The following is a 5832-nucleotide window of genomic DNA, read 5'->3' as shown; positions in this document are numbered from 1 at the left end:
GTACAGCACTGAGCTGTAGTACCAAAGCTCAGAGTCCAGAGTTCATACACTGAGAACCACAAACACACAAGGCATGCTTTCTTTAACTCTTGTCTCAGTTGACATCACCAACAGTCTGCACCTATGAGGAACAATGAGGATCCCTTTAATAGCCCTCAAAATGACCTATAGTCAAGAACTTGGAAGAAAGAAAGACAACGTAATGAATAAGTAAAACTCCTGAGCAAATGCTATGGGCATTGAGATGGTTCTCTTCCTATATTGTCAGCCTGACTCTGTTCTGCTGTGGCTGTTAGAAAGCATTTCCAAAGTGGCCACTGGGTGGCGTGTGTCTGTGCAACCAAGTCCTGTAGTATTTTCCAAACCTTAAATTGGAGTTTTGAGATATTTTTACACGTGGGAAAAGAAGTCTTCAAGATATAGTTTGGAAGCAAGTTTATTTGAATTTCTAAGGTATTTTGGTAGCTTCTATGGACAACAAACCAGAATATAGAAAAGTAATCCTGTCCTGGATTTCCTGGGTGGTACAAACAGTTAACATGCTTGACTGATAACTGAAAAGTTGTTGGTTTGACTCCACTCAGACACATCTCAGAAGAAAGCCCTGGTCATGTATTTGTGAAAACTCAGTCATTGGAAACTCTATGGAGCACAGTTCTACTCTGACACACATGAAGCTTCTATGAGTTAGAATCACAAAATGGTTAGATATGCTCAACTATTGAGTTTGTAAGGGATGTTCTGAAATACTCTTAGAAAAAGTAAGAGGGACAGGGGTGATCAGAAACGGTCCCTCTGTTCACATTCCCAGGCTTTGCCTCTACTCTCATACTGTATCTGACCGTAAATTTTGGAGTTATGTTTATGCAGAGCCCAAGGAACCAGTGTTTGAGGAAAGACGAGGTGATGGTTACTGCTATGTGATAACAATGTTCTCTGGAGTCCACTTGTTTTAGAAGGGAAGGCAAGCTAGATGAGTCATTGTTGTTGTTGTTGAGTAGGTTCTGACTCATACTGACTCTGAGGTTTCTGAGGAGCAATTTATGGCTTTGGATTGCCAACCTTGCAGTGAATAATCCAGTGCTTATCTCACAGAACCACGATAGGACTCCCGATGAGTCAATGTTTTTGTTAACTGCCATTCAGTCAGTTCTGACTCATAGTGACCCAGTATAGGGTTTCTGAGGAGTGAAAGGTGAATTTGAACCACTAACCTTATGATGCAACTCCACTTTGACTTCTTCAATCTCATCTGGACTTTCAGATCAGTAACTTCAGTTTGCCAGCATTTATTGACCCACCAACTTCTAGTGGGGTCTCATAGGATAAGTGCAGGATTGCCAGGTGGAGTTGTACTACAAGGTCAGGAGAGACTGGTAGTTTCAAAGCACCAACCTACTGGTTAGCAGCCCAGTGCTTCAATCATATATCACCAAATCCTTAACCACATCTGTCCTGGCATCCACGAATACAACCTTTCATGGTGTTCACTTTTTATTTTAAAATGAAAGGAACACAATTACTGATTGTTGTTTTTGTTGTTAAGTGCCGTTGAGTCGATTCTGACCCACAGCGACCCTGTATAAGGTTTCCAAGGAGCAGCTGGTGAGCTTGAACAGCCAACCTTGCAGTTCAAATGGCTTTGCCTTAACCCACAGTGCCACATTAGGAATCTGTTTTTCTGTATATATTTTCATCAAAAAGACAATAGATATTTTTAAACAATAATAATAAAGGGAACACTCTTTATTATCATGTATGCCTTTCTTTGGTAACAAGGAGAAAACAATTCAAATCATTTACAAAATAAGAATATGAGAGTTTTAACATAAATCTTATATTCATGTTTCATTACCAAGTCTTTACTCTCTGTAATTGGTGAGTCAGCTAGACTCAAATTATCTTAGAAAAGGGCCCATCTACTGAAGAGCCCAGGAATCAGATGTGCTTTACATGGATCACCTGGGGATTCTCTACAGACCAGTTTCCAGAGAGTCTTAATCTTGGAACTCTAAAGAGCCAAGATTTATGTGACCATAAGTGAAACAGTTCTTCTGGAATGAATAAGATCTAAAAGTTTAGAAATCCTCAGGCTATTCTATAAACAAAGATGTGGGAAACTATTAATGTTTATACTGAAGATTCCCTAGCTTTTTTTCCTCCCCCCCACCCCCTTTTTTATTATAGAAAATGAATGGCTAGATGTATTACAATCCCTATGTTTTCATGATGCAGGCTAACTCTAGGTTGTGACATATGGGTGTGAAAGAGAGTAAAGAGGTAGTTATCTACTTTTGTCTACTCATTTAAGGAAGTCACGTGTTAATGCACATGCATGTACACATGCGCAAACACACAGGTTTTCCATTGTGGTTACAAAATTGCAATTTCAAGGAGATGAAACAAAGAAAGAAGTAAATCAACTTATCCTTTACAATGTCTGGCTGTGCTGACTTTGCCATTAGGCACAATAGACATAGTACTCAGGACTCACAATACTTTTAAGATCCAGGAGAATATTTTAATTTCTTTTATAATCAGAATAAATAAAATGAAATCTGAGGATGAAGAAAATATTTTAATATGTAGTATCAATATGCTCATCATTATACCAATTCAGCTATAAATTATAATTTTCAATACTTTTTACTGTAGGTGTTCATGAAGCCATAATTTAGACCTGATATCTGTGCAAGATCCAGTTGATTGTAGAGACCCCTTTGAAGGTAATATCTGACTGAGCCAAGTATCTAAGAGCAGGATGCTAATGAACCAGGATCTTGGGTTTCATTTCAAAAAACCTCAAATAATTTTTTCTTAGAGAAAAAAATATTCTATAGCAATCAAGCCACTAGTTTACATTACAATGCATTGTTGTTGTTGTTGTTGTTGTTAAGTGCCCTGGAGTAAGTCCAGACTTATAGCAACTCTGTATAGAGTTTCCAAGGAGTGGTTGGTGAGTTTGAACAGCAGAAATTGTGATTAGCAGTCCAGTGTTTATCCTACAGTGCCACACCAGGACTTACACTAAAATATGACTGGACATGGAAAAAAATTGCTTTGTTCAATACAAACACATTATCACTAGTGGAGACAATGAGTAAGAATTCAGTGCATTAAAAAAAACAAAAAAACTATTAATGCAACTGTTGGTGTTAACTACCATGAAACTCTCTGGCTTGAAAAACACCAGTATTTACTAGATCATGACTCTGTGGCTCAGTAATATGGTCCTCAGTTGATTTCCTCTGATTTCACCTGCCTGTGTTCACTGCAATTAATTTATGCCTTGGCTGGAACAGGAGGCTTCAACCACAGACCTGGCAGTTAACAGGGTTCCTTCGTACCATAGTCGAAAGGCTTCCAAGAACAAGAGGAAAAATCTGTGTCACATTTGCAAAGAGCCATAGGCCAAAGAAAGCTGCATGGCCTAGACTAAATTCAAGGGATGAAGAAATATGCTTTACCTCTTGATGAGAATATAAGCAAATTCACTGTACCACAAGTATGAATCAATGATGGGAAGAATACAGCCATTTTTGCAATCTACCACAGCTGTTTCATCAAAATCCCCATATCAAGACTTCTACCATGTCACCTCGTCTATGAATTTTTAAGTTGGTTGTTTTTGTTAGATGCTGTCAAGGCTGCTCTTCATTAAGAATTTAGACTCTATCTATGCACAACAGAATGAAAGCCTGCCTAATCAGGTGCGATTCACATAATCATTATGTCTGAGCCCATTGTTACTGCCACTGTCAATGCATCTACTTGAGGGGCTCTCTTTTCTTTTGCAGACACTCGACTTCACCAAGCGTGATGTCCTTCTCTAGAAACTTGTCCTTCCTTATAATATGTCCAAAATATGAGACATGAGAGATGAAGTCTCACCATCTTGACTTTTAATGAGCATTCTGACTATACTTCTTCCAAAATTGCTTTGTTTATTGTTCTGGAAGTTCATGGTAGTTACAATATTCTTCATCAACCCCCTAATTCAGATGCACTGATTCTTCTTTAGTCATGCGTATTCATTAGTCAGCTTTCACATGCATAAGAAACAATTGAAATACTATGGCGGATCAGGTGCAATGTCCTTAACTGACATCTTTTCTCTTTAACACTTTTTAAAGAATTATTTTGAAGCAGATTTGCCTAATGAAATATTTTGTTTCATTTCTTGATTACTGCTTCCATAAGTAATGATTTATGTTTTTATGTTTAGATAATCATGTTACATTTTAAGCTAGAGTTTAATTAAGTTTCTAAAAATAAACAGAGATTCATTTGAAATAGTTGGACTTCTAGTCTCCAAACTGTGAAACAATAAATTTCTGTTCTTATAACCCAATCAATCTGTGGTATTCTCTAACAGACACCATAGCAAACTATCACAGAGATGCTCTAGTTTAAGAAAAGATAATCTCTTTAAATCTTCATTTACTCAACCCTACCTAAAATGAAAACCACATCCTTTAGCTAGAATTTGTAGACCTGGGAATTGATGACAGTTCTGGATTACATTTTAAAAAATTAATTTGGTTAATTCTCCTTTTCTGTCATTGGAAATATTAATGCCCAAAGGTCTGAAGTTATATGGGTTTATGTACATGACAAATAAGAGTTTCAAAATGATTGTAAAAATATTCCATTATCTTCTATCTTTCCATGAACTTTTTAACTTCCCTTTTATATGTATTTTAGGAAAACTAAGTAACATAAATATGATATTAACACCAAACATATATTTATACATACATACTTAGAAATATGTATGAGTATGTGCACACACATACATATATGTTTTTTTATTTCAGTGTAAAAATCACAAAGCATTCTAATGGAATTTTTCATCCCCAGTTGAAGATAGAAAAGGTCTAGTTTTTACTAATAGATGTGTTATATAATAAATAGCTGAAGTTTAGGAATGTAAAATCCTAATTTTCTACCATGTTTTGTTCTAAAAGTTATTGCTTCTGCATAGATATTCTGATTTCTGAAGTTTCCTTGCCAAAAGTCCAAAATTTAGTACCAGAAAGCTGCCTCTAGAAAGGTTCTCTTCTGGCCCCACCTTAACTACTTACTGTAGTTCCAATAAATAATGTATAAATAACTCACTAAAGGAAAGTGATTCGATAAAATTAATGGTTTGGGAATACTAGCTGCACATGCGCTGACCATGTTGGTGAATTAACAAAGTTAGCTCTCACTCCAGTGTGCCTCTGGGTCATCACTTTATAAGCACTAAAAATCACATTCCTGAAAGTGATAAGGTTGGATAAGGTTAGCTGCAAATCAAAAAGGAGAGGCATTTAAAAAAAACAAGTAGAAGACATGAAATGAAAAAGAAAAAGGAAAAAAATATGGATGCCATTTAATTTTTCATATTTACTAAATATCTGAATTTTTGTTTGGACACTTTGGCCATCTATATATTCAAAATACTAGATTTATATGAATTTACATTACTCCAGTTGATTTCTTCAACACAGCTCTAAGAAGAAATAAATAATAACAATTTCCTCAGTTTAAATACATACTTGTGTAAGTATACAGATTTGTATTACTCAAAGCCAGAAGGAAAATTAAATCATGAGTATAAAATATGCAAATTAATAAGAAACTTTTAATTATTAGAATTATCCTCAGTATGTATCAGGTTGAGTAGACATTATATTTCACCTTTTTGTTTTGTTGTTAGGTGTTGTTGTTGTTAGATGCCATCGAGTCGGTACTGACCCATAGTGACCTTATGCACAGCAGAACGAAACACTGCCCAATCCTGGGCCAACCTCACTACTGTTGCCATGCTTGAGTCCATCAATGCTGCCA

This window comes from Chrysochloris asiatica, unplaced genomic scaffold (genome assembly GCF_000296735.1).
Source record: "Chrysochloris asiatica unplaced genomic scaffold, ChrAsi1.0 scaffold00013, whole genome shotgun sequence".
Classification (NCBI taxonomy): domain Eukaryota; kingdom Metazoa; phylum Chordata; class Mammalia; order Afrosoricida; family Chrysochloridae; genus Chrysochloris; species Chrysochloris asiatica.
The sequence above is the reverse complement of the archived record's forward strand: the minus strand, read 5'-3'. Positions refer to the sequence as shown.